Source organism: Alligator mississippiensis, chromosome 3 (assembly GCF_030867095.1).
Source record: "Alligator mississippiensis isolate rAllMis1 chromosome 3, rAllMis1, whole genome shotgun sequence".
In the NCBI taxonomy this organism is placed as follows: domain Eukaryota; kingdom Metazoa; phylum Chordata; order Crocodylia; family Alligatoridae; genus Alligator; species Alligator mississippiensis.
In genome coordinates this window covers 18,248,141-18,259,392 of record NC_081826.1, presented here as the reverse complement: position 1 = coordinate 18,259,392, position 11,252 = coordinate 18,248,141, and positions in this window count along the sequence as shown.

Below are 11,252 nucleotides of genomic sequence, written 5' to 3'. Positions count from 1 at the left end.
ACACACCCCCGCATGCACCCTGCACCACACCCAGGAGCTGCTCTCCTTGCCACACATCTGTCAAGCGCTTCTCATGCTGTGGCCAATCTCTATGGCACACCCTGCAGGTGCACGCTACCCCGCTCCTGCACCGCCATGCACCACCCTCCCTTGCACATGGAGCAGCAGGTAGGGGGTGTGGAGCAGGGATGGACACAGAGTGGCAGGGGGAGCAGGGCACAACCCAGAGAGGTGGCAGGAGGGTGGGGGAAGCAGGGCAAGACCCGGAGTGGCAACGGTGGTGTGGAGAACAGGGCAGGACCCGGAGTGGCGGCGGGGTGGGGGGAGCAGAGCTGGACCCAGAGCAGCAGGAGGAAGGTGCAGGATGAGATGCTAGTCTCCATCTCTGTCCCCCACCCCCACACCTCCCCCCGTCATTTATGATGGGCATTTTGCTAGTAAAAGATATCGCCTCTACCCCTAGAGTTTTGTCTGCCTATGCTTTTAGACCAACACAACTACAACCAATATCCCTGAAACATCGAAGATATTGTAATTAGCTGTTTTGAAATGAAAACGTCACACCTGAACAAGAAAGAAGCAAAATTCAACACCCTACCTGCCATCTGACACCTCCAGGTAATCAGCCTGCTTCAGCCTTCGTGTGCACTCAATTTGCATACTCACAGAGCAGCTTTTTTACAAACTGACTTTTCCCCTTAGGGGAACCCTACCATCTCTGACTTCCCCTGTGCAACGTGAAGTTTCTACCGGGGAGAAATTTTACAATCTTTGAATTCTCCTCTGCCTGAAGAAGGGTATGTGGGCCCGAAACTTGCAAAGAAAAGCATTTTTTGCAACTATTTATTTGGTCTAATGAAAGATATCTACCTCTAGAGTTTTTTCTGCCTACGCCTTTAGACCAACACCACTACAACCAATATCCCTGACTTCCTGGAGCTGGTTGATGTGTGTGTACACAGCTCTTGGAAGAACGCAGCCTTTATCCTGCTTCAGGCAGGTTGGAGGGGAAGAATACCCCAGCATCTAGTATCATACTTGTGAGACTTGGCTTCTGTTTCCTGATCTGCTACAGATTTCCTGAGTGATCTAGGACAAGTCATGCAATAGTTTGGTGCTTTAGTTCCCTGTGCCTGTAAAATGGGGAGTTTCTCTATTTCACAAGAGCAGCCAGTAGCTTAAAGAGGATATCCCAGGAGCAACCAGTGCACAGGGACATGACAACCCCTTTGTTGATGGCCATACTCTTCCACTGTAGGGAAGGGCTATGGCACAAAAACAGAGGGAAGAGATCCACTTATTGTTTCATTAGGCAGCTTATGTCAGTGTAGCATAAGGATGCTCTACTAGAGCAGGAAAGGAGGCCCACTGATTTCAAGACAGGTATGGAAGAACCGACTGTTGGCTGGTAGGTTGGTGACAGCTTCTTCAGGTGAGCAGCTTACTATTTCTCTCTCTAGCATTTTAAAATACTTGTAAAATGAATTCCAGTGAAAGTACTGGCTTGACAACTCTGGGGAATGACATCCAGTTGAAGAGAGAGAGCAAGGGCAGGCACAACGTAAGCTCCCCACCCTCTCCCCCATTTCCCATGAATATGTCTTAACCCTGACTTAAAAAGACCACCTCTAATGGGGGAGAAAACCGTTTAGCATACGTGGCCTGGGTGCTCTCTTGGCCTCTGTTCTGAGGGTACCAATCTGTGCCTGCTGTGAAGCTAACTTGTGAGACGTGGACACCTATATTTAACTTGAGCTCATTTGCATGCTGCAGTCCTCCTGAATTAAAGTTATTTGATGGCAGAAACAACAGAAGCTGTCATAGCCTTTAAATAATTCTGGCTGCCATCAGTGAAATTTTCCCCCAATTATCCATTATAAATATGTATTTACAGCACAGTACATGTGCTTTGGCTCTGAAAAGGAGGGATAATTAAATGGTTTTGAAACAAATAAATCATGCTGAAATAAATCATTTCTTTAAAAAAAAATATATTCAACCTCTGCCCAGTGCTGTTGGTTGAAAAGGTAATCATTTTTGTGACTGAAAGCTTTCCTGACTAGCAGGAATTGCTTCCCTATTATTTATTTATATTAAGGTAGCAACTATAGGTCCCAAATAAAGCCTGGTACATATACTTCAGTACAACAAAATTACTGCTTCAAAGAGCTTTAATAGCTGTTATAAACCACTGGAAATCACTACTCCTCAGAGCACAGCTGGAATTCTGCCTCTCCTCCCATAGGACCTTATTTGGCCCTGTCACCATAGCTCTTTAGTGTCTCACACGGTCAATGTATTTGCTATAGCGACGCAGCCACAAGGTAGGAAAGTGCTGTTATCCCCATTTTACAGAGGGGAAACTGAGACCCTCAAAGATATTCAGCTACTGGAATATTAGGTGACTTGCCCCAAGTTAAATGGGGGGAGTGAGAGGGGTCTCTGACAGAGGAAGGAACTAAACAGGTTTCCTCAGGCCTACACTAGGGATACTTTTACACGTGTCGTGGGGGTGGCACTTTAATTAGAGCGGCTCTCAAAGCCGTCTATCCACAAGCCGTCTATCAGCATCCCTATGCTTCAAAATTGCAGTGGGAGCGCTTGAATGAAACTTGTTGAATGAGCTTCCGTTCAAGCACCCCCGCCACCATTCTGCAACACGGAAACGCTGATACACGAGACATGGGGGCTGCTGGAGAGCGGTCATCACCACGCTCCAGCCGACTCGATTAATCAAGTCTGCTCTGGCACGCTGTAATTACAGCACGTCGGACCAGCATCTGTGCTTGCGTACGTGCACCCATGAAGCCTAACCATGGGACCATCCCACTGCTGCTTCTAAGAGTGACTCTCCATAATAATACTCTTATATAGCTCTCTGGCAAAGATATAACACTGCCCAAACTGTGTACCTTGGGCTGCATGTGCAAAAGCCAGGATCCTAATGGGTTAGTGGGCAACCTTTTGCGGTGTTTTTACCAGGTTCTTTCCTTGGTTCCCCGATCTTTTTAATCTACACTTTATAATCTCATTAACACAAATGTAACTACTGTCTCTAGATAGTTCACAGGTTTCCTTTGATCCAAACTACAATCTTGACCTGTTTCTTTCTGCTCACAGATGTCCCCCAATTAGTTCAAGCTCAATATAGTTAAAACAGAGCTCTTTATTTCTCCTTCTGAGATTTTTCCCTTAATCTCCTGTCTTGCTAGCACTACTATCTTAGGCTACAAGTTGGATGTCTTTTCACTTTGGACACTACATCCTCACAATCATGCTATCTAATTTTTCAGCTTTTTCTTGCCTAGTAGATCCAAGATATGACCTTTTCTATCAATCTACACTGAAAAGTCCCTCATCCAGGCATAACCCCTCATGTCTCTGGCTGTGACAAATGCAACCTATTCTCCCACTTAGTCTCTCTGGAGAATTCACTCCTCTCTGTTAATCCTTCTACTAGCTCCTCTTCTCCTTCACATCAAACTGAAGGGCCACATCTCTATAACCGCATTCAGTACTGAGGGGTCGACTCACATCTCTGACTGGCCTGTAATACCAGCCTGTATTGTCCACTAATTCAGTTTTTGAATAGGCAGCTTCATACTTTTTCATCGCACTCAGAAGCAGCTCCCTGTAAACATCTGCCAGATTCATTCTGCTTCTCCAAAGCTCTCTTCAAAATCCTTTTTTTCTGCTGATAAAGACACTGGCAAGGCTGCTGATGTGTCGAGAACACTGCTTATCGTGCTGACAAATATTGTCTCGCTGTTTCTATATGCGCCCCCATCCGTCTGTAGTCATCTGCTTTTTATCTTACAAGGTCTTTGGGGCAGGCACTGTCGTTTTTGTTCAGCACTTTCAAAGCATCTACCATAATGGGGACATGGTTCATAATCATGTCTCTTTGGTGGCACGTTGTCATTGTTGTTTGTCGTGGTGGTGGTGGTTGCTAAATGTTTCCTAGTAAGCAAATTTTTGTCATTGAGCAAACACTTTTATACCCAGCCCAGTTTGCAGAAAATGCTCGTATACTTTTCCTGAAGAACAAACTGGGCCTAATTCTCTCCTAACACTAATTTTACAACAGTGCGTAAACCCTACTCCCAATTTGCATTAGTGTGAAAGGAGAATCAGGTCCACTACTGATTACTTATTGCAATGATCATGTCAGAGTTCACAGTTTAAAAGCATAAGGATTTTGAACTGCTGATATTTGCCACAAGCTCTTACAAATGTTTTTGGTCACATGGGATCAGCATCACCTTTGACAATGCTGGTTTATTGGTAGCCAGATGTGAGCTGAGCCCAACTTTCCCTTGAATTTTGTGTTGGGATGTTAACAAGGGGCTCCCAAGGATTCGTTTCTTCACATCATTGCTCTGGGTTTGCAACAGTAGAGTGTTTCTTATCTTTCTTAGATAGGTGTCCCCTTTATGCAAAGTAACTCCCTAACAGTAAAGAAGTGATCGTGGGCAACCAGGATACCACTTAGAGGAAGCAGCCACTGTCACTGTGAGACCAGCCCCTGCCACTGCCTCTGCCACCACTGGCACTCAGGGCACAGGCCTTGGTTGTTATACCTCTTCTCATAACCCCCTTGTATGAATAACAGTAAAGGTAAGTACTGATAGTAACAATGATAAACCCATCTAATGCAACTACAGTATTGATCTCACACTCTTTGAGGGTCTCTGCTATCCTGAAGTCATTCTGAAAATGTTTCTTTGCTTTAGAATCGTAATAACATTTCTGATACCTGCCTAAGTGCCAGCGTGGTTCCTTTGGTGGTCAAAATTTACCAGCAGAGAAATACTTCTCTGGACATTTGTGCATCATTTATTCACTGCAGTCTTCTCAGTGCAGATTAGCTTCCTTTGTATAATTATTTATCATCCTTTTGCATATCTTGAGATCTGAAAAAGAGATGGAAAAGTGTGTCCAGTTTCACTGAGGCTCCCTTTAAGTGCCATCTGTCCATCTGGATGTTTGTATACCCCTCATAACCACAGCATCTAAATGCCTTTGCTGAAAAGACTGCCTGCTTAACGGCTAGCGACACTGTGTCTAGTTTACCTTTCCAATTGTTCACCAAAACTGTTTCCCTTTTTCCAGTGACATAAGCACACCAGTATATCTAATATAGGATGTTAATGTGCTCTGACATTAACTGATTCACACAGCTGCATGAAGTAGGCAAATAGCTTTCCTCTCTTTAAGAATGAGGATAATAATATGTCAGAGATGTCCCACTCCATAGAATGATGTCTTAATTATAAGGGATTAATGTACCATACTAAATACATTTAATAATAATGAAAAAAAAAACCCACAAAAAAAACAACCTAACACAAATCCCTTCCTCGATTTGGAAATCCTCAGACTGGTTCAGAGAGCACTTGGCTACTTCTACCATAAAATCAACGGTGAATTTGATTTCAATTTGCATTGTACTGGGTGTGTTTACACGTGCATTCATGTGCATTAAATCTAGTTATCTCCAGGAGTTTTCACATATGCTCCAGGGGTGGGATGAGGTGGGGATCGGGGGGGGGGGGGGGGCAGGGGTGCTTTAATTAGAGCAGCTCTGAGAGCTGTTTTAATAAAGCGCCTGCAGAATCTTGTGTATCAGCATCCCTATGCTTCAAAATGATGGCAGGGGTGCTTTAGTTAAAGCTCATCAAACAAGCTTTAAAGTGCCCCCACTGCCATTTTGAAGCACAGGGATGCTGATACACGAGATGCAGAGGTTGCCTAGAGCATGATAATTGGTATGCTCCAGCAGAGTCAATTAATCAAGTCTGCTCTGACACACTGTAAAAATTACAGTGCATCGGGGAAGCATGTCTACAGGCACTCTCCATTGTGAGGTACTAGGAAAATGTGCATTAGCCTGCCTTAGTGAGCATTAACTAAACAGCATGGAGCATGTATAGATGTGCTCCAGGAGGCAGGGGGAGCTTTAATTAGTGAGCCTCCAAGACCCATGCTAATTAAAAGCGCCTGGAGCGTTAGTTGTATCAGTATTCCCACCCTGAAAAATGATGGCAGGGTGCTTCGAACTAAAGCTCATTGAACAAGCTGTAGTTCATAGCACCCCACCACCATGTTTCAGGGTGGGGATGCTAATACACGTGATGCTGGAGTTTGCTAGAACATGGTACATAGAACATGTTTTAGTTCAAAGTGCATCGCCGCCATTTTCTCAACGTGGAAGCACACTGCACCGCTTATACATGTGACGTGTGAGGCTGCCAGAGCATGTCGATTTACATGCTCCAGCAGACTCAATTTAATTGAGTCTTCTCTGATGTGCTGGATTTCCAGAACCCCAGATGTATGCTCAACTATCCTATTTTAATACACATTAACTAAAGAGCATGGGCTTTTCTTAGTGATGCTTTAATGCGCATTAAAATAGGCGAATGCACATTAAAGCGCACATGTAGATATGCCTACTGTGTTGCTTATTTGACAACGTATCAAGCTTTGCCTTGCGTCCAAGAGCTGTAACATGCCTCCATTGAAGTTGGTAGGAATTTTGCCACTGACTTCAGTAGGGACAGAAACTGATTTAAAAATTGGTTGAAGGTTACAGATTGATTTCCAGGAGCTCAAAAATGGTTTTATTATATTAGTGACATAAAAACATTTCCTATAATAGTCTTGTCACTTATAACTATATACATCATAGTCACTTAGATATGTACATTTTGGGACAAAGAGGCATGATACTGCTAAGCTGGACTATACCTTCTAGCTGAGTACCTTCCAACAAATGGCTTGCGCAGTCTCTGTTTCAGAGACATGTGCAAAGAAACTAGATGCAAAAACCCAGCAGTTGGTGGTTATTGAACAATTTGCTTCAGTTCAAATTTCCTCCCAACTCCCTATAATGAAAGGTAAAAACATACATGCCATACTTGGTCACACCACAGATCCCTGTAGCCCAATATCTAGTCTCTTACAGAGGCAGAGGGACTTAGGCCCTAAATCCTGAGTGTTTATCATCCTTCCAAACTCTTACAGCTGGATCCACAATTGCTATGAACTGGTGTGGCCCAATGAAAGGCAGTGACACTTAATACATTCACACCAGCTGAATATCTGGCCACTGGCTTTGTTTTCATTCCTCTCTATTGTAACTCTCGTTCCCCATAAAAATATTCAATCCTGATCTTTAATCCTTCTATACTCTGAGCATCAGTAACTCCTGGCTAGGATTCAATTTAAACTCTTTTTTTCTTTAACCCAACGGAGTGGCTTGCTTCATCTTGCTTCCAACTAAATATGTTTATTTAGCTCTGCATATTGTAAATACTCTGATCAATGTGTTAATTGAAATGACTGTCAGATGTATGGAAAATGAGTCATTTTGGGAGCCGTCCTTTGCAAGAGTATTCACAGTGGAGTGCAAAGTCTGAAGAGCTGCAAATCAGTCTCTTTATGATACTATAAAAAAGCCTGCAACAAATAACTTATAACAACACAAGCACGGATACACATGCGCACACACATGCTCACAAAGAAATATTTCTGTGTAGATTCATCACAACTATGAACGTATTTGGTAGTGTTGTCAGCTAACCGAACACTAATCAATCTTTCTGATGCCTTTTATAGTATGGTTTCATTAGAAGCCCAGCATAATCATTCACTCATCTGCTGTTCAGTCACTGTTTTGATTTGTGTTCTTTTATTGTGGGAACTAATGTGTATCCCATAAGATCTTGAATTTTCGATGGAAGACAGTCTTTTTGAATGCTTCCTATGTATTGCTTATGTGCTAAGAATATATATTACTGTTATTATATAGACATTAGAGGGTAAAATTCAATGGGGGATTTTGACTGAGTACAGTACCTAGAATAGTAAATTCTTGGAGGGGTGAAATGCATCCCTGACAGCATATTCACTGAGTTATCAAACATCTTTCTCCTCATGAAACAGATTAATTCACATCCCACAGAAGCCCATTAGGTACTTTCTATTACAACACTTCAGGCTGTATTCTGCCTTTATTTACGCCTCCAATCTGGCCAAGTTTAAAAGTAATTTGAATGAAAAAGTGGCTACACACAAAAATACACAGCCTGCTTTCAATTATCTGCTGCACATCTTGGGAGAACAGTTCAGGTTGGAGTTGGGGTATGAAGAGCATGTTGAATGCCTGTCCTTACCACTATAGGGAAATGATTAAAAGGAAGAACCGGACCATCCACTACAAAAATACCAGTTGGGAATGTAGGATTAAAGGGACTTCCCAGTCATCAAGCCCTTTCTCTTGCTCTTGTAGGCAGTTGTATCACATAATTTTGTTCATAAACTGATCAAACTCTATCCTCCAACTAGCTAGGGCTTTTTACCTCCACTCCTCATAGTGGAAGGCTGCCTACAAAGCAAGCTGTTTTGCTAGAAATCTCTTAATTCCCATCCTAAACGTATTCATGACTGGTTTATACCCATTTGTTCTTGTGCCAGCATAGCCCTTTAGTTTCAATTATTCTTCTTTCTACTTTGCATTTACATCTAGGATCTCTGGAGAGACAACAACCATATTTCCCCTCAGTCTTCATTTTGCAAGACAAGCCAAGCCCTTTTAATCTCCTCTCAGGTGAGAAAGCCTCCATGTCCTGACCATACTGGACATGTGTGTCCCTGCACCGCTTCCAGTTTGAGTCTTGTTTCTTGAACTTGGGTGATCACAGTAGCAGCCTTAGGGGAGGGCAAACTGGGCGACCGCCCGGGGCCCCACACTTTAGGGGGCCCAAATTTTTTTGGGGGGTGAAGTTTTGCAAGGAAGTGGCTCTATTTGCATTTTAACACTCAAATATTTATCTAATTCCCCCACAGAATATTAAAAAGATCCATGATACAACTGTGGTGGATTAATATTTACCTGAGTATATACCTCTAAGGGGCCCCAAATGACTCTCTTGCCCAGGGCCCCAACAACCCTAAGGCCATCAGAACTGTATCCAGTAGTTCAGATGAAGCCTCACCCGAGCTTTGTATAATAACATTACTACTTTCTTCTTTCCATAGGAAATACTTTATCGAACTATACAAGAGCTCATATGCCAGAGCCCCTGATTTCAAACTTGAAAAAAAAATTGCTCACATGAGATGTTCACCCAAGCTGCATAAGACTATACAACTAGCATTGGCTCAGCAGGTCTCAATAACCTTGGCACAAATACAGGAACTGCATTTTCACAGTTGAGTTCTTCTTGACTAATTTCTCTGATGCATTAGGCACAAAAGCACTTTAACCTGGGTTTTGTGTGCTTTCACTATTTAGCACACCTGTGTTTCCTGCTGCAGACTCTCTCACTTGGCTGCCTCGTCAGAGAAAATTCTTTCTCCATTCCAGGATTTCTGCAATGCCGGTGGATTCGTCTTTCTGCACAGACAAGTTTGTTTCTGAGCTTTCCCCCTTCCGTATCATACAGCGGCTGGTTACCATTGCACAATCCCAATCATTACCTGGTTTAGTAGGACGCTGACTACAATGGGCCAAAATCATTCGCTGGCTCCAAGCACGTGTAACTCCTTTCGACTTGTGCCAGCTGATACCAAGGCTAAAGTTCAGCTTGTGAATTTTAAGAGGGCTGGATGTTGAGCAAGTGTTCCTGAAACCTGAGCGATGAGTGTATTCAGTACCAAGTGAAACTGAGTGACATCTAAAATAACTTCACTCATATGACAGTAGTAACAATGACCTTACCTTGTGTAATTTCCTGGGGATTAATGATGACTATCCCTTGAGTCATCCAACTCTTCCCACCTTGTTGCTGAGTCTTTGAACCTGTGTCTCCAGTCTGGATCTTTCCTGCCTGTGTGTAGACCTCTAGGCTATCCCCTCTGGCTTAGAGGGAATAAGAAAAATCCAAGAAATAGTACTAAACCCTTTACCTCCTGATTTTAAAAAAGGACATTCATTGCCTGAAGCCATACCACCATACACTGTCATCCTAACTCTTAAAGCAGAGCACGGGCAGAAGCCCTGCAGAGAAACCCCAGTGCTACAGGAAGTGGTGTTCATGTTTCAACAAGAAGCTGACTTCACTCCAAATCAATACTGAGTCAATGCTCCAGCTTAGTTTAAGAGGTCATTTTGCTGCTGAAGATACCATCCTTCTGATGGTCACGAGTACTTGCAAGGTAGGAAATATTACTCCTGCCTAAAAGACTTGACTCCTCAACCTTTCCTTATGGGAATGTATCATTGGTTTTAGAGAGACTCATCCCACATGAGGCAAGTCAGAGAAGCAGCCCCATGAGCAGTGAATTTGCTTTTAAAACGTTCTGGTTTGGTGATTCTATAGCTGTACAAATGAGTCCATTATTAGCATCTAGTGAAAACTAGAGCTGGGTTAATTATTTCAGGCAAATGGTTTAATTATTCACTGAAAAGCAAAGCATGGCATCCATGTAATTTATTTGCACATTTATGCCAAATTTAACAAATTGTTTCAGCTAAAGACACCAGAAAAATTAAGAAAAGTCAAACCATATAAATGTTAATATTTTAAATGGAACATCTAACTTTTTCATTTTGAAATAACTTTTCAAGACTAAATTTACTCAAATTCCAGTCCTTTTCAACAAAACTAAAAACCATTTTCATTTGCCTTAAACTAATTCTTTTTTCATGTTTCAGCTTGGCCAGAGAACCCAAAATACCAATGACTTTCACAGCTTTGGTGAAAATTTTAGAGGACTATGATATTTTATAACAATTTACTATTAGCAATAATATGCGATGATAATTTAAAAACCAATGATCCATCTACATATCATCGTTATTATTAGCCAAATTTTCACATTCTCACTCATGTTGACTCACTGAATAGTACCTTCTCTAATAAATAGTCCTAAGGAAGCCATACCTTTCCAAATGTCATCAATATGGCATATCTACATATATGAGCTGTAAACTGAGCTTCACAAATAAATGCATCTCCACTTGGAGTTGCAATCAAATCTTAAAACTATAACCCCTCTCCAAGTATGAATAGGTGAAATGTGCTAAACAAATGTTTGCCAGAAGGATTAATACAGAAATTATTACAGAAATACAGTTCTTGTTCAAAAATCTATTAAGTGAGTTCTCTTGTTAATAGGACAGAACAATGTATGTAGGGCAGAGAGCAGATTGAAATCTGGATGCTAAAGGAGGGCATACAGCATACAGGGACTGACAGTAGAGAGATGGTCATGTCAAAAGTTCACTTACAGTATGTGGTATCAAT